The 18,642-nt window shown below is 34.9% G+C and overlaps 1 pseudogene; it reads right to left on the bottom strand.

Moving 5' to 3' along the window:
- Positions 1–5,386: 5,386 nt before the first annotated feature.
- On the bottom strand, positions 5,387–18,372 carry LOC137839354 (calcineurin-binding protein 1-like; annotated as a pseudogene).
- Positions 18,373–18,642: the final 270 nt, after the last annotated feature.

Consider the following 18,642-nt stretch of genomic DNA (forward strand, 5'->3'; position numbering starts at 1 on the left):
CACTTGTAAAATTTCCTATTGAAACCATGATCTTCTCCACTCCATTATCTTATATTCTAAAGTTTTAAGATTTAATTAGTAGTTTCTATTATCATTTATCTTTAGTTGGGATTTAATTAGTTAGGATTTAATTAGTAGTTCTATCATTTATCATTTACCTTTAGTTGAGATTTAATTAGTTAGGATTTAATTAACAGTTTCTATCATTTATCTCTACCATTTGTAATCTTTAGTACTCTATAAGTAGAGTATTGAACTATTATTTGAGATATGAATAATATATGCACCTTGTTTCCTTTTCTCAATTCTCTATCATATTCTCTATCGTTGTTCTCGTTCTTGGTATTATCGGAAGCCAGCTAAAGGTTCCCTTTGTCCAAAGCCTAATCGTTCTTCGAAATCTCTTATGAGAGGACCTAGACGCTCTACACATGATCATTCTTATCAATTGGTATCAGCTAGGACCTTCCAGTACTTTCAATGGCAGATTCAACACGCTTCGCTCAAGCTACTAAGGAGTTGGAAGATCGAATCTCCTAAAGGATTGATAATAGGTTTATGGAACTCGCGACTACGTTGAAGGAAACCTTGACTCTTTCTATGAAAGACACCATCCAGGATTTACTTACTCAATCTCGAGGTGAACGCTCCCATGGATCCTCACATGACACAATGTCGCGTGGACCTCGAACGGGGTCTTCTTATGTTTGTGGCACGCGGTTGGCACACATCGACTTTCCCCGATTCAATGGTGAAAATGTTAACCAATGGATTTATCTTTGCAAAAATTATTTTCTCATTGACAAGACTCCAGAGGAATTCAAGGTACAGTTGGCACTTGTGCATCTAAAAGGCAAGGCCTTGCAATGGCATACCTTGTTGAACCAAGTGATGTTCAAGCTTTGAAGAATCCAAATCCTTTGAAGGATGTTGAAGCCTTGGCTGTGCTTGCTGTTGCTGTGCGGGTTTAGTATAGTTCTGGGGTAGTTTGAGTGTTGTAATCCACCCTTTGATCGAATCTAAAGCATAGGCATTCTCAATCTTTGTGAAAGTAAAATGTTTTCAAACTAAGTTAAAACAACCAATTGTTTTGTCGAAACAACCGATTGTTTATACTTAGATGTTTTAAGAAAATATTGAAAACTGTTTTTCAAATGGTTGAACTGTTAGAACCAAAACAACTGATTGATTCGAGGAAACAATCGATTGTTTGTTTTGGGACCATAACAAAAAAACTGTTTTATCTTTGACTGAGCTTTAAATGATTTAAATGCTTACGCTCCAGTCATTAAATGCTTTGACCAATCTTTTAATGCAATTTAAGAGTTTGTTAAGATTTGATAAGAAACTACATCTTTGAATATATTCAGAAAAACAGATTTGAGAATTAATCTTTGACAAGTTTTTGCTAAGAGTTTTTGAGTTTTTCAAAGAGCTGAGATTGCTGAAAGTTTGTGGAATAGGATTCTGCTTGTATTGATTTCAGATTATCTTCTGTAACAAGTGTAATCCTTGTACTCTGTGAAACAAGTTTTCGTTTCTGTGTTTACTGAGATTGGTTGTGTGTTCTTGAGGGGATCAAGATCAGCAATCTTAGTGTTGGTGTGTTGGCAAGGAAGAGTGTGTGTCTTGAGGTGTTCAAGGTCACTTTCTTGGTTGTGGTGTAAGTGATCAAGGTATGATTGCTTAGTGGATTCCTCAGGGTTTCTGAGAAGACTGGATGTAGCTCTGGGTCTGGAGTGAACCAGTATAAACATCTGTGTACATTTTCTCTATCCCTAACTCTTTAGAATTCAGTTTTGATATTTGTTTACTGGTATAAACAACCGATTGTTTCTGCGAAACAACCGATTGTTTTCCCAGTGCTGTTCTTTTGGCTTTGTGTTTTGAAAAACTGATTTCTTAATCAAGGTATTTGTGAAGTATTTTCATTCGAGACTCAATAGATTGCGAAAACTCTATTTAAACAATTCACCCCCCTCTAGTTTAAAGCCATATATTCTAACAATTGGCATCAAGAGCTTGGTTCTTGAAAGTTATTCAAGTTGATCCAAAAATCTTTTTTCTATGGCTGGAAAACTATCTTTTGAGGAAGGTGCTTCAATTATAAACCACCTTTATTCTGTGGATTGAATTATAAATATTGGGAAGCAAGAATGAAAATATTTATGAAATCTATTGATCAAGGAATTTGGGATTCAATTGAGAATGGTCCTTACATTCCAAAGTTTAAAAAGAATGGTTATTTCATTACAAAACCTTGGTCTCAATGGACCAATGATGAATGTAAGATGACCAAGCTTGATTGTACTGCCCAAAACATAATAGCCTCTGCACTAGATACTAATGAGTTTTTCAGGATATTAAAATGCAAAACTGCCAAGGATATGTGGGACACACTCAAGGCTGCTCATGGTCACAATGAACCAAAGAAGGCAATGACAAAGAGTCTAGCTAGAAGGAAAAGAAGGCAAAATAAGAAAAGCCTCAACCTTTGCTTCATGGTCAGAAAGGAGGATGACTCAAGTAGTGTAAGTCCCTCAAACTCTGAAAATTATGGTCAATTACTTCAAGCCTTTCAAGAAACACATGAAGAAGCCAACCGATTGGCTCTCTTGAACAATCAATTAAAAGAAAAGAACAGCTGGCTTGAAAACAGAGTAAAGACACTGAAGAGGAATTAGAAAATTCAAAAACAGATTTTGAAAATCTTGAAATCATTTACAAAAACTCCTCTTGCAAATGTGATACTCTAGTTTGTGAAAATTGCGAAAATCTTGAAAAGAAGGTCCACTATCTTGTTAAAACAGTGGATAAGCTTTCTAAAGGCCAATCCAAATTTGAGAGTGTTCTAGCATCTCAAAACTGTGTTTTTGGAAAAGCTAGATTGAGTTTTAATCCACAAAACAAACAAGATAGATTTTCAAAATCATTTTCCAAAATGCCAGAAAAACAATCGATTGGACCATCGAAACTATCGATTGTTACATGCTTCTATTGCATGAAAATAGGCCATTCTGTGAGGTTCTGTAAAATCATAAAATTTGTTGTTCCTAAAGGTCTTATGAAGTGGATCCCTAAGAGTTGTACCATCCCGTCCCCGGGCGTTGACCAAAGTCAAAGTCAAAGTCAACATATGGTGGGACCCCTCAAGGGGGCCCAAGGGAAGAAAGTCAACAGGTTGACCGCTTAAGGCGTCGCCAGGATGAGGCGTCGCCAAGATGAGGCGACACCAGGTTGGGCGTCGCCAAGATGAGGCGACGCCAGGTTGGGCATCGCCAAGATGAGGCGTCGCCAAGTTAAGGCGTCGACGAGGTCACCCCCCAATACCCATGGGTAGGAAAGACCGTGGATGGGGCGACACCGCGAGAGGCCTCAGTATTCCTGCGAAATAACTGATTGTTTATCCTGCGAAATAACTGATTGTTTATCCTGCCTACACCTGTGTATGTTTGCTGGTGTCTCATCTGATTTGGCTGATGTTCCTCTTTGGAAGTCACCTAGTATGATCTGGTTTCTGGTGCTTATTTGATTGGATTAGATTACCCTGTGTTTCTGTGTTTGCTCTTTAATGCAAGTTGTACAGATTCTAAACAAGAACATTTCAAAATGAATCCCAAGGATTTGTCTCCATCAAATAGGGGGAGATTGTTGAGCATGAGAGCTTTGATGCTTCAAATCCAAGTTAAAGTTGAAGTTATGCTGCTTTTTGTTTGGGTTTAGTTTAGGAGTTTAGAATCTATGTTAAGATCAACTTTTAATCCTTGCACAAAGCCTTAACAAATCTGCTTTAAAGAAACAAAGAGTTTTTCCAAGCAAAGGGAAAAACAACCGATTGAATTATCGAAATAATCGGTTGTTTGTCACTTAGCTGGCTTAAAGGTTTTGAAACTATTTTTTGAATTGGTTATGTAACTACCTGAACCATTCAACTGGTTAAATCATGGTTTCAACCAATTAAATGTGTGTTTTTCTAACAGTTTTTTGAAAACCTGTTTTAACTGTTTTGAATGTGATCAAAACTATTTTAGCTCTGTTATGCTGCCTTAAACGGCTAGATTTCAAAAGCTATAAATATAGCCTTCTTTCAAATGTTTTAAAAAACAAGTTTTCCACACTGTTTTGGAATCAAAAGAGAGATTAAGATTTGTTTTGAAAGAAGTTTTTCAAGTTTAGCAAGATTGTTGTTAAAGCTTTGCTCTGGTGCAAGAACTGATCATAGGGTTTATGATTTCTATAATTCCATGTGTTTTCTATCCTTTCTTAGTTTCTTGTAACTGTTGGTGAAATCCTCTAAAGTCAATGGGATTCTGGCTTGAGGTGTGAGGTGTTGCAAAGAGGGTGAGTGGGCTTTGTGGGATTCAAAGTCACCTCTTTATGGTGTGTGGTTGTAATCTGGATTTGATTACTAGTGAAACTCAGAGGTTGTTCTGAGAACTGACTGTAGCTCAAGGTTGAGTGAACCAGTATAAAGTTGTTGTGTAAATCTCTCTGTCCCTTAAAGTCCTTATAACTGGTTGTGATAATTCAGTTTCTGCTGCTGTATAAATAACCGATTGAATCGCAATTTTAACCGGTTAAAATTTTGATAACAGTTTCAAGATCTTTGTTTGATTGCTTTCCTTAATTGCTTATTTGTGATTGTTTGATAAAGATTCATTCTTAATCAATCTTTACAAAAAAAATTGATAAACAATTCACCCCCCTCTTGTTTAAGCCATCAATTCTTACAAAACATACTTGAACACGTCAACACATTGTTCTTTAGTTTGATAATCTCCTTGCCTTGTGTTTTTTTGCACCACTAGATCATCCTCATACGATGAATCAAATCTTAGATGTAATCCATTTAAACAGAAAAGGCACTGATCTAAGGCACAGTCAACTTTAGACTCAAGTTCCTCTCGTTCATCTTCATAAAGTTCATTACATATTTAATCGATTAATGGCTTGAATTTTCACCCATAATTAACTTACTGTCAGTGCCAGCACCTCCATGATTTCCACATTCTACTTTCTTGTTGTCGTTATCACGAATTCTGCACGAGAAAATATCTTGGGATAATATTCCTTCAGAAACATCCTTTTTAACTGAATTAACTTTATCAATTTTGGTCCAATCCATCTAGATGCCTAATGTGTCTGATTTTGATTCTTCGAAAGACACATTGATTTGTTTATGTAAGATTTTTGCAAACTTTGAAGGTTTAATGAAAGTCAAAAGAAAAATCAAAGATACATAACAAGTTCAGCCAAAATCAAATATGTTTTTAACTTGATTCCAGAAAATCAATCGGTTGTTTCTTCAATTCAACCGATTGTTTTTATTAGCAGTATATAAAAACAATGATTAAACATATTTAAATGAGATAAAGGGAAGATAATCAGCACACAACAGGTTTATACAGGTTCACTCTTAGCTAAGAGTTACATCCAATCCCCAGAAACACCTGGAAATTTCACTAACAAATCAAACTCCTTTGATTTACAACACACACAACAAAGAAATGTTCTTAAACCCTTCGAGAACACAACCTTCTCTTTGCAAACACTACACAGATCAGAATACCCTTTTGATATGTACCACACAACCTTACAGAAATACAAAGACTAAAAGAAGAGGAAAGAGTACACCTGGATCAATTCACAAAATTGAAAAATGACTTAACACACAACAGTCCTATTCCGCTTTAAGAAAAGTCCAAAGCCTTAGACAATCTTGGAAAACTGATTTCAAATTTGCAATCTAAATCTCTTGTGTTCTTCTTTCAGCTAGGAGTATAAAACCCTTTTTATAGACTCCAAGTAGTCGTTAAAAACAAAAGCCAAAGTAGTTTGAAAACCAATCAAAACAGATTTAACAGACTTAACAAAACTTTGTTAAGAAATTTAAAAAATCAATCGGTTGATTTATCGAAACAACCGATTGAATTGGTTTGACAACAAAGTCAACCAATGGTCAAATTGTTTCAAACTCTTTAAAAAACTTCTAAGTGTAAAACAAACAATTGAAACGATAAATCAACTGGTTGATTTTCCACTTATCTTTGAAAACTTATCTTTTTAAAAGGTTTCAAGATCAAATGGCCTTGGATCAATTCTTGAAGTGGATTACAAATTCAAACACTACAAAATACCCAACAAACACAAGCAGCAGCAACAGAACTCACACAATTCTTCAAGATTTAGAGTCATCAAAGTCTTTGTTCAACAAAATCAACTTCAACTTGAGTTAAGAATGCAAAAAAGAATAGTAGAAGTTATTCATAAAAAAAGGAAACACTAAAACAACCAAATCACTTAAAAGTACAATTATTCGGAGAAGGAGATAAGCTAACTTGAGTTTTGATAGGTGTGGTTGGGCTAAGATGCTGGAGTTTGCAGAAAACAACAACTGCATCAACGAAACATCTGCTTTCAGCCATAAAATACTTCTGCTGAGGCTTTATTGCAGACTAGTATGCTGGAAACATAGCTCATGATTAACAACAGCAAAGACTGCATTTGACAAATGCTACGTGTTGGAACAAAAAGGCCATTCTAATTGAAATATCGAGGAAACAAAAGGGGCTATAAGTAAACAAGTTACACAGACCACCGTTAGCAATCACACAGATTATGTCCACTTTTTATTGTAAAAAATATTGAGAGGAAAGTACCGACAAGGAGTTCAACGAGTTATCATTGGATAGCAAAACTTGCTCACCAATGAATCATAGAATTGTTTCAGAGTGAAATGCATTATCCAGCATGTCAAACAATTTATTCCTAAGGAAAAGAGCCATACAACAGTGAATAAATAATTGGGCCCTTGTCGCCACACTCAAGTTGCACATCACATAAATATCTGTGAGGCCTACAAATCAACAAAAAGGCATTAATATTACTCATACTAAGAGTATTGCACTACTTCAGTACAGAAACAGCTCACAGGTTTCACTTTGAAAAAGAGTTCAAAAAATTAGTTTCCGTCTCAATAAACCAGCTCAAAAATAAAAACTTGTCAGTTTGGAAATAACACAAAAGAATCCAATTCCTGTCAGACCCATACACATTCAGTGAAAAAATAAAATCATAATTTGTATAACTGATAATCAAGAAGGCAAAGCCATGTTTGGAAAGGTCCTCCCAATTATTTATGGCAAAAGATTCCAGTAAAATATATCCAGATCTATCGCTATCAATTTAGTATAATCAACGAAAGAAAAACAAGAAAACAAAACAGGATAACGAAGTTCCAATTACAAATACAATTATTTTGGTTCCTTTCTCTTTTGTGGTTTGGCAGAAAAAATAAGAGATTCGGTAGATTTTTTAAAAGACCATGCTCATGAAAATAGGAAAGGAAAATCAGGAAAAAAAGCCAAAACAACTTATCAAATACATAGAGATAGCCCACCAATTTCCTGTATTTCTATGAGAAATCTATGAGCCAAAAATATCCACAAGCAAACAACACAAATAATGAGGATTAGCGCTTTTTTTAATTACAATACACCAGAAAATTAGGTTTTCATGTAGCTGACACGGTGATGTTTATTCAGAAAGGAGTAAGTAATTAATACTATTCTAGATGCTCAGTTCAAAGCTAATAATAGATAACTAGTAGGTAAATTTTAATTAACTGATGTGTTTTTCAGGAAGGAGAATGACATATAGTTCCTGAACTTCTTGGATGAACAGGAAAGTATTTTTTAATACATATGCCTCATGGCTATAACATCATAGAATCCGAAACTACTGAAATGGTATTTGCTTACAGAATCTCCACGTTGATCAATAATTTTCTTCACTTGTGAGATACAGTCAGAGAGTGCCTTCACTTCATCCACAACCAAGTGACTACAGTGCTTGCTAGAACTTTCCGTTGAATCAATATCAAAATTAGGAGATGCATTGAAATAAGGTGTTTGATCGGAGCATTTAAATGATTTAATACATGTACTTAAACCCATCTTTGTCATAAGTATTTCCAGCTTCCTATAATGACAATTGAAATACATCTCCACATCCATTTTGCCTTGTCTTTTGGCATGCTTCCATTAGAACATCTACAGCCATGAGCTCAGTGGAAGTTATCTTTTCATCTTTTGTATCTGCCATGGATAAAGGGAATGAATCAAGGTAGACATCCCGCATGGAGAACAGAAGTGGAGAAAGCAGGGATACACACTCCAAATACTTTTCATGCTCCATCATCTTAATGACAGAATTCTCCATCAAGAAATTGACCTTCAATATATTAATTTCACCAAGAACTCTATCAAAGTTTAGCTCTTTTACAGCCTTGCAATGTGGACCAGGAATCGAACATAGAGAATCTTCCACTTTTTCTCTCTTGGCCAAAAGTGACAAAGCAATACAGAATTCTTCACAAGCTTTACCCTTGTTGCCATCAACAATAGAAATCTCCCACTTAGCCAGAAAAATCGAGCCCAGAGGGGACTCTTTTTTATCAAAAGTGAGCTTTCTAAATTTAAATTGCTCGTAGAGGAGGTATCTACTTATTTTACAATGGTCTTCTCGATACTATCAATAAAAAAAAAAACCTTCATAGTCATTATTCAAGTGAAAAGGATAATCTAAAGCTACAGATTCTGTGATCTTACTGATGGAAGAGGCCCCAACATCAATCCATTAAAAGGCTACCAAAATGTCAAATTGAGGCAACCATTAGAGTTATGATCAAAGAGGGGTCAAGAGGACACATTCTACATGTCATAAACTCTAGTGTAGAATAGTTTTTTACATTTTTTTGTCAAAAGTAGCATAGTTTAATTCTTTTGTATTTTTGTTGAAACATGTAAAGTGGTACCTAAAATGCTAACCTAAGTTTAATTAGAGTTTTCTACTCCTAATTAAACTTAGGTTCAGCCCACATTTAGCTTAAGTGGAGTGTAAGGTTCTAGAACTCCTAGCACATGGAAGAATTCTAGAACCTACCTCACATGTGCTGAATTTAGGAGCCACCTTCCCATGTGCCAACGTTTGAATTTGCCTCCAATTCTCTTTTCATATTCATCCCACTCTTGCTATATATAGAGGATCTTGGGTCATGTAAATGCAAGATTAATTGAATAGTGAAATGCTGCCAAAATTGTGTCATTCTCACTCCTTGCCTAAACTCTTTTAGGAATAGGCTTTTAATCTTCAAACCTTCACCTACAAAGGGAGTTGGCCGAACCACTCCTACTCTTCCTACTTCTCATGCACATCCAAGGCTATCACAACTCTTAGGAGAGCCTTGTTCCACCATCAATCCATGGATCTTCCGCATTCATCAACAAAAACCGCAAGAAAGGAGACACAAATCCATCATTTGGTATTAGAGCATAGGTTCTACAAGAGCTAAGTGTCTTCTCTCATTTTTGTGTTTGTGTTCTTCTTATTTATGTGTTGTTCATCACTTATTCATGTTGTCTTGCTGTTTTTTGCTTTTTAATTTGATTTAGTTGTTGTTTTAAGCAATTCAATCGGTGCAAAATGTTCAAATTCACTTATTGGCACCGTAAAATAAAATTAGCAGTGAAGCCAGGTTCCTTTAGCCACCAAAGAAAATTTAACCACTACACCAAACAAATTCTTTAGTTTTATTATGATTTTTATTATACTTATTCATAATATTAATAATACTAACAATATTAACATATGAATCACATTTAATTTATCTATAATCTACTTGAATCTAAACATAATTTATTATATTATCTATTAGTATGAATCACATTTAATATATGTCATACTCATAGTCATCATATTACCTATTGCATTAAAATCAACTATCATATTAATTATTTTTTTACGATCATATTGACTTAATTAAGTTCATTATAGGTAGTTTATTTTACTTGTGTGTTATAGTAAAGAATATTGTCAACAAAAAATATTATCTTTTAACTTAGAATGATGACTTTTACATTAACTATTAATTAAATCTCTAATACAAATTACTAGTTAGCTTATCATTATAGTTTAAACTATATTAATTATTCCATAAATCTATGTAAAAAGTTGTTACTAAATAACCTTTTCTACTAATATATAAATCATAATGACAAAGTGATTAAATAATTTATAATTTAAAATATTTTAAAAATTATTCATTATATCAATTTTAATCTATGTAAGTAAATATTTGAAAATAAGATTTTTTTTATCGACAAAGAATAAAAAAAATTAAAGGAAACATTTTAAGGATATTTCAATCCTTATACAAGAATCTCAAATCAGAAAAGAAGTGTAAGATACAAGCACCTATATAGCCATCTAACAAAAACTTCACAACTACCTATAATAACCTATATTTGAAACTAAGATATCAAATAATTTTATATTAATATATATATATATATATATAATATGAAAGTAAATTTAAATTTAACCATGAGTTTTGAAAAATTAATGATTAAATAAAAAAAATTAATCAATATATATGTATTTATAGTATTAAAGTTATATTAATATTATATAATTTCTTCATTTTTCTCTCTATCTATCTATATCCGGATAAAAGTAATATTACTCAAGTTAAATAAAACTACTATACACACACAATAAATATCTAAATGTATATTTATATCAAAATTAATATTAATAATATTAATAAATATTAATAATATGAATATAATATTAATAATAATATTAATTATAATATTAATAATATGAATATAATATTAATAATAATATTAATAATATGAATATAATTATAAATATTAATAAATATTAATAATATAAATATAATATTAATAATATGAATATAATTATATTAATATGTATAAATTATATTAATATGTGTAAATTATATTAATATGTGTAAATTATATTAATAATAATAAGTATAATAAAAACTTGGGTTTGAATCCTGACTGCTGCAGTTTGCTTGTAATATTATTTGGGGCTTGGTTTCGAGTCCTATGGCTTGGGTTCGAGTCCTATCCAGTGCAGAATGCCTTTAGGATTAATAAAAAATACAGATTTTATAGAGATAAATAATAATTAGTAATAATGAAAAAATTAAAAAATAATTTTTTTATATTACATACGGATTTTGACTGTATGTAATTCCAATTTTTCTTGTAGTGATTGTTCTTGAGCTTCTTATTTTCATATTTTGTGTAGGAATCTGTATGAAATTGTTTTGATTTTAGGTTGTTTGAGTCTTGTTTGAAATTTTGTTCGGTTCATATGATTTGTCTTGAGTCATTTTATTTTTTGAATCCTTTGATGTTTTGTCTAGTCATGTATTTCCTAATTTGTCATCAAATCCTTGTTGTGCTGAATTTGTTGATAATTTTGGTTTCTTGATTTAATTTGAGTCCAGATTTATATTTATGTGTTTGTTGATCCTTTGGTGCATTTTTATTTTAGTTTGAGTTTGTATTTGTATGCTAGTTCCATACAAATTCATATACATCTACTCCATTGTGTTTTTGAAGTTTCTTATTCTGTTTTTAAATTCCAAAATTAGGAGTCCTCTGTTTTTCAAATTCTGCACTGGCTGTTTTTTGTTATGAAATTTAAATACGTTGAAGAAAAATTCTGAAAATCTGGATTAATACTGTTTGATGTGTTAGACAATCAAGAAAAAAAGAATCAGATGAAAAGACAAAATAGAAAAAAATGATAAATAAAATAAGAAAATAGTGCATTCTGGCGCCAAAATATATTGTAGTTGGACAGTGATTTTGAAAGATTTATCACAGTTATTTGGTGTGATTCCAGCGCCAAAAGCTTGCTAAGACATTGAATCGTTTGTGGTTAAATTTCAGAAGCAAATTCTAAATAGCCAGCTCAGCATAAATATTTTAAGTCACGCTTTCTGAACCTAAATTTTTCCAGTAGTGCTGTTTTGGTTTTTCAAATCAATTCTAGTGCCTTTCTTTAGGTTCCTTTTGTGTGCCATCCTTTATTGAGTGCCTATTTTTATTTGCTTGTCCAATATCATTCTAAACTCTTTCTAAGTTGTGTCACATAATAAATCCATTTGTTGTGGTACTGTTTTAAAATTTAATTTATTTCTTGCTTTCTTTTCTTGACCTCTAAATTGTTGGTGGATAAATTCAATTGGTGCTTGTTAAGTGGAATTGACTTTGTGGTGAGTCTAGCTCTACTTAGTAGGTACTGTTTTGGAGAATTTAATTGTCTATTCAAAAGAGGTTAAGGCAAGGAGCAACAACAAACACAAATACAAATACCAAACACATACACTTTGAAGGACAAAACAAAGAAGAGCAACTACAAGCCAAAGGAGTGCATAGTATAGAAAACTGAAATTTAATTTGTGCAATTCAATTTCTTTGTATTTCTTTGAGTTGTAATTACATTTAACCTTTGTTTAATTAGTGGATTAATCACGTGTAGCCGGTGAGTGTGTCTTCAAAGGCTCAAAGTGTCTAGAAGCCTCACCTAGGAAACGTCTAGTTTAAAGCTTTGTAGATTAGCAATCTTTAATTGTGCTTAGTTAGTTTGCTTTACGTTAACTACTTGTATAGCTTTGATTAATTGTTTACATTAGTTACTTGCTTAGCATTGATTAATTGCTTTGTTTGTTAATTGCTTTGCATTGTTTTCTTTTGCATAAAATTTGACTTTTCATTCCTCATTGTGGTCTAAGTAATTTACTTAGAAAAAGAATTGTGTGAAGTTTTTTAAGGGATAGGTTTTGGCAAGGAAAGACTTGGTACTTAAGAAGTCCTAGTGACGCACCTCTCTTTCCTGGAAAGCTACCTTCACTACTTTCCTCTTCTTTCTTGAAGTAAAATTCTTTTAAACACAAATCTTTAGCCATGACTTCTCACTCTTCTAAATCTAATGAAAGTGATATAAAGTCCATCAAATCTCTTATAAAATAATTAGCCAAGGACTTTCAATCACTCTCATATAGACAGTTGGAGCATGAGGCCCAAATCAAGGAGTTGAGATCGGCTAAAGAAAAGGATGAGATTTCTCAAAAAAAAAAAAAAAAACGTTCTCATGCATCTAGTTCTCAAGATCATGATTCTCTTGGGGAGGAAAGCCTTAGGATAAATAAGTATTATCAACCACCCCTTAGGAGAACTAGAAGAGATAGACGAGAACAAGAGAGCCCAAGAGAGGTTAGGGTAGATCTACTTGATTTTCATGGAAAAGAAAACGTAGAAGTCTATTTAGATTGGGAAATGAAGGTAGAACAATTATTTGCTTGTCATAGAGTAAGTGAAGAGAGGAAAGTACCCTTAGCCACTCTAAGTTTTCAAGAAGATGTTAGGTCTTTGTGGACACAAAGGGAAACTAATGTTAGAATTGGCAAAAAACCAGAAATACTCAATTGGGATGAACTGAAGATGTGTATGAGAAGAAAGTTTGTTCCGCTTCCATATGTGAAAAAGAGTAAGCTTAGAGAAGAAATGAAAGAGCTTATGGAAAAAAGAAGAAACTTTATAAATCGAGAAAAAGAATATATTAGAAGAGAAAAAGAGTTTAAAGAAAAATTTCAAGCTCTTGTAAGAAGGAAAGCTAGAGAAGAGAAAGAAAAAAGAGAAAAAGTGATGATAGAAAAGGACACTACAAAACCTCTTTTTTGAAGTTGAATCAGATATCGATAACATTTTATCTTCTCTAAAAAACCCTTGTGAGGATGTGCTTGTAGAGAAATCTAAGTTTGGAGTTGAGCCAGATATAGATATAAATGTTTCCTACATAGAAAATACCGAAGAATGTTTGACTAAAAAGGAAGAAGAGGAAACCAACAAAGAAGAAGAGTCTTGTATGACACCCCTTGAAAGCATAGCTGAAAAAGAATCTTTGGGCAATATACAATACAAAGTGAACAAAAATATTTTTTGAAAGAGGTCTTATGTTATTCTTTAAAAAGAATTTTAAAGATAAAAGGCCTTTTTTTGTTTAGTTTTCTCTTATTTTAATTTTCTTTTAGAAAAGAATTTTATCTTATGTTTGTTTGATGTTTACTGTAGATGGACATTTGATCCAGGAGGACAAGTATAGTTGTAAACTCAAGAATAAGGCTGCTATTCGAGATCGACTATGTAGATCTGAGGATAGATCCTCTCGAGAAGGAGGAGATGATGGACACCATCCAGCCACATACATCCCCCTACTAATGACTAGGACGAAGCCTTGGATTTGAGGACAAATCCTTTTCAAGAGGGAGGGGATGATGGAAGAGGCCCCAACACCAATCCATTGAAAGGCCACCAAAATGTCAAATTGAGGCAACCACTAGAGTTATGGTCAAAGAGGGGTCAAGAGGACGCATTCTACATGTCATAAACTCTAGTGTAGAATAGTTTTTTTACATTTTTTGTCAAAAGTAGCATAGTTTAATTCTTTTGTATTTTTGTTGAAACATGTAAAGTGGTACCTAAAATGCTAACCCAGCCCACATTTAGCCTAAGTGGAGTGTAAGGTTCTAGAACTCCTAGCACATGGAAGAATTCTAGAACCTACCTCACATGTGCTGAATTTAGGAGCCACCTTCCCATGTGCCAACGTTTGAATTTCCCTCCAATTCTCTTTTCATATTCAACCCACTCTTGCTATATATAGAGGAGCTTGGGTCATGTAATGCAAGATTAATTGAATAGTGAAATGCTGCCAAAATTGTGCCATTCTCACTCCTTGCCTAAACTCCGATGGCATTCTCATGGAGCTCTTCTTGGATGTATGGTAAAAATGGTGCGGAAGCTTATGTATGAAATGGGCAAGGTCCTCCTAGGAGTTGTGGTGACCTTGAAGGTGCATGAAGAGTATGGAAGAAGGGAGGTTCGGCCAGCCCTTTGATAGATGGTGAAGGAAGATTAAAACCTATAAACTAGGTAAGGAGCAAGTATGGCACAAAATGGGCAGCATAACATTACTCAATTTAATCTTGCAAATACAAGTGATAGGCTTCTCCTTTTATAGGCTAAGGAGGCCGTAAATGTTATGCTAAGAGAAGATGAATTGTAAGCCAAATGAAATGGAAATGTGAGGCACATGGGCACATGGAGCACATGGGTGCACATTGGTGCACATGGCTTCACAAAACCGTCCCTTGATTAGTGAAGGCTTCTAGAAACCTTTAGCTAATCAAGGTTAACTCCTCCTTAGTTCTAATGTGCATAAAAATAAACATTTGTCCACATGGCTATGCTATTTACACCCCAATTAAAGCTAAACTACACTTGATGGGCCTTCACGGAATATGTGCTAGTAAGCCACTCTTCCATTCATAGCTTGATCCAAGTCTTCTTATCCTAGACGCTCCTAGCTTGGCCTTCTTGTCCTAGACGCTCCTAGCTTGGTCTTAGACGCTCCTAGCTTGTCTTAGACGCTCCTAGCTTGGTCTTAGACGCTCCTAGCTTGTCTTAGACGCTCCTAGCTTGGTCTTAGACGCTTTTGACTTGGCTCTTGCCTCTCATGGAAGGTTGTGCTTGGCCCTCTTCCATCAAACTCTCTTAGGAATAGGCTTTTAATCTTCAAACTTTCACCTACAAAGGGAGTTGGCTGAACCACTCCTACTCTTCCTACTTCTCATGCACCTCCAAGGCTATCACAACTCTTAGGAGAGCCTTGTTCCACCATCAATCCATGGAGCTTCTGCATTTATCAACAAAAACCGCAAGAAAGGAGACACAAATCCATCACTTACAAAGATGGTAAGACGTCTCAGAAATAAATTCTGCCTGATTAAAACCAATGGGAGGGCATAATCGAAATTCATAATATAACTCAGTAAGGAAAACATCATATTCAGCTGGTCTGTCTTTTCCCCAATGCCTAGTCAACTTTTCCAACTCCAGAAATTTGACAAAAGCATCCTGATATGTGAGACCTTGTCTAGCAACCTCTTCTAAAAGCAAATGCCCCATATGATAAGCACCATAATTGTTTGAGGTTTCTCTTACAAATGCAGAAACATTATAATACTCAGAATTTCCTAAACAAGATAGTGTTGTGGTCTCCCTATCAATTGTATCTTGACCCTCCAATCCACCGATAATAAATGGCTCTAGATATTGAATGACAACCTTAGTAGGCCCCTTGCCAAAAGAATAATCAGATTCTTCTTTCCCTGGTTTACGACACCGGAGCCTTTCATGTGGCTGTTCTTCTTGAGTATTTGCTTCTTTCTCTTTAAAAACACTTGATTATTCTATGTTACCATCACAAAAAACACTATTATCACCATTGGACCCTTTCATTTCCACAGTGTTCATAACAGCTTCTGGGCTGTGTGGTAAGATTATGCTTAACTTAATATCAAGAGAGGTTAATGCCTTTTCAGGATCCATCTCACTTTGTGGTGATAATATTTCTAGGAGTGCATCACCAAGAGCCACACAGGAAACTTCTTTCAGGTGCAGTTCTTTATTCTGTTTCAGTTTTTTGAATGCAACATCCTCATCTGCATCGTTTTTTTATCAGCAAAGAATGAAATTAAATTAAGAGAGATACAAAAGGGGTATCCCAACCCTTTTACATAAACCAAACCACATTAAGAATCTCCAAGAATAAAGAGATGAACAGACACCCCAGAAGCAATAAATAGATAATGTTTGCTGCATAAGCTAGACATCCTATTCCAGCTAACACTGTGCTCGTATTGGAATGCTATAAGCACTGCAAACTGCACCTACAAAACCATCAAAATACACCAAAATATTGGTTTTCTCCACCACCTCATTGACATTCCTTCTACCCAGCTTGCAGTGGCACGATTATAGCACTTGTCACATAATTAATCACTTCATTGCAGCATCTTCCATTCGCTCCTTTTTGGACTTTGGCTTCCCCCTGTTTGCTCCTTTTAAGCTCACTTTTATCAGATACCAACTTCCTACTTTCCAGGGTCCATCTCGCACTTAGATTGGTTGGAGTTTACAACTTCGACTTACACAGAACCCTGAACCAGCATACACCCTGCCTCTATTGGTCTGTTATAAGACACATCAAAACAGAATCCTCCATCATGTCCTTAACATTCCTTTTGACTCCCTTGCATACAAGCACATACAAACCCACCAACACCTCCAACCAACTATAAATCCAGTATAGGCCGTAGTCTTAAAACTCTTGCCATCTGGGAGTCCTAATTATAACTTCTAATGCAAAGCATTGGATTAAGAATCCAGTCTACGAAAGAATAAGTAAAGGAATGCACCTTGTGCTTCATCCAAAGCTAGGATTTGATTGAGCCTTCTGAAACACCTCCTCTGCATCTACTAGCCCTTTTTTGAATACAATCATGTTCCTTTGGTCCCAGATACACCTATTAATAGATGCCCAAACACCTTTCCATACCAGGTTTTTCTTCTTGCTAGCATTGCTCAGATAAAAACTCATAAAGTGCAGACTTAAGTCATTTTGTTGAACAGAAGAGATACCTATCCATTTGAAGCACAAGGACCATACCCTTTGTGCGTATTTACACTCTAAGAAGATATGTTGACAAGACTCCTCCTTAAGCTGACACATTGCACATAGCGTAGATTCCATCATCACCCCTCTCCTACTCAAACTCACCCTTGTTGGGATTCTATCCAGCAACACTCTCCAAGCTGTCACGATCACATTTGGGAATGCCTTACTCTTCCAAATGAGATTAAACACATCGGATTGGGTTCCATGAGACTGCTTGGCAAGGCACTCATAAGTAGAATTCACAGAAAAAAGGCATCGTTCTTCCTTCCCCCACACCTGCACATCCACGTCATTCCTTCTCAATAGTGCCCCTGATAGCAGTGTAAAGAGGTCTGCTTCCAGTGATGATTCCCACTCAAATCTGGCACGCCTCCATGTCAGCCTCCATCTCCAATCCGAATTAATCCACACGCCAACTTCATCCACTGTTTGCCCCTGGTTTAAGGATAGGGAGAACAGTCTAGGAAACAAGGATTTGAGATCAGAGCTCCCAACCCACACCTCCTCCCAAAACTTTACTTTGTCTCCACACCCTAGTTTCCAGCTTAGTTCTTCTTGAAACCATCCCTTTCCTCCTCCCTCCTTGCACAATTTATAGAGATATTTCCACCACCAAGATTGGAGTTTGACTAGTGTATGGACGCTTCCAGGCTCCAACCCATACTTTGAGTCCAATAACTCCTTCCACCTTCCCTCCTCTTGAGAGATACAACGCCATCTCCATTTAGCTAGGAGAGCATGGTTAAACTTTCGTATTTCTCTTAAACCCAATCCTCCCTCCTCTTTAGGTTTGCACACATCTTCCCAACTAACCCAGCAAATTGGCTTGCTTTCTTTCCCCCAACCCCACAAGAATCTCCTTTGGATAGAGGTAATCCTCTTACAGACTGAGTCAGGGGCTTTGAAAAGGGAGAGATAATACAGAGGTACAGCAGATATGACAAAGTTGATAAGACAAATTCTCCTTGCCATGGATAAAAATCTCCCTTTCCACACACTGAGTTTCGCTTTTAACTTGTTAACGACCGGTTCCCATAACTACTTCTTCCTGGGGTTACCCCCCACTTCAAGGCCTAGATATTTAAACGGTACTCCCATTTGTTTGCAATTCAACGTCTTTGTATAACATGCTACATCACTACTTTGAACATTGATGCCTGCAAGCTTTGAGTTATGGAAGTTGATCTTCAACCCTGAGGTTAATTCAAACCCCCTTAGGATGACCTTCAAGGTTACCATGTT

The sequence above is a fragment of the Phaseolus vulgaris genome, chromosome 3 (assembly GCF_000499845.2).
Source record: "Phaseolus vulgaris cultivar G19833 chromosome 3, P. vulgaris v2.0, whole genome shotgun sequence".
Lineage (NCBI taxonomy): Eukaryota > Viridiplantae > Streptophyta > Magnoliopsida > Fabales > Fabaceae > Phaseolus > Phaseolus vulgaris.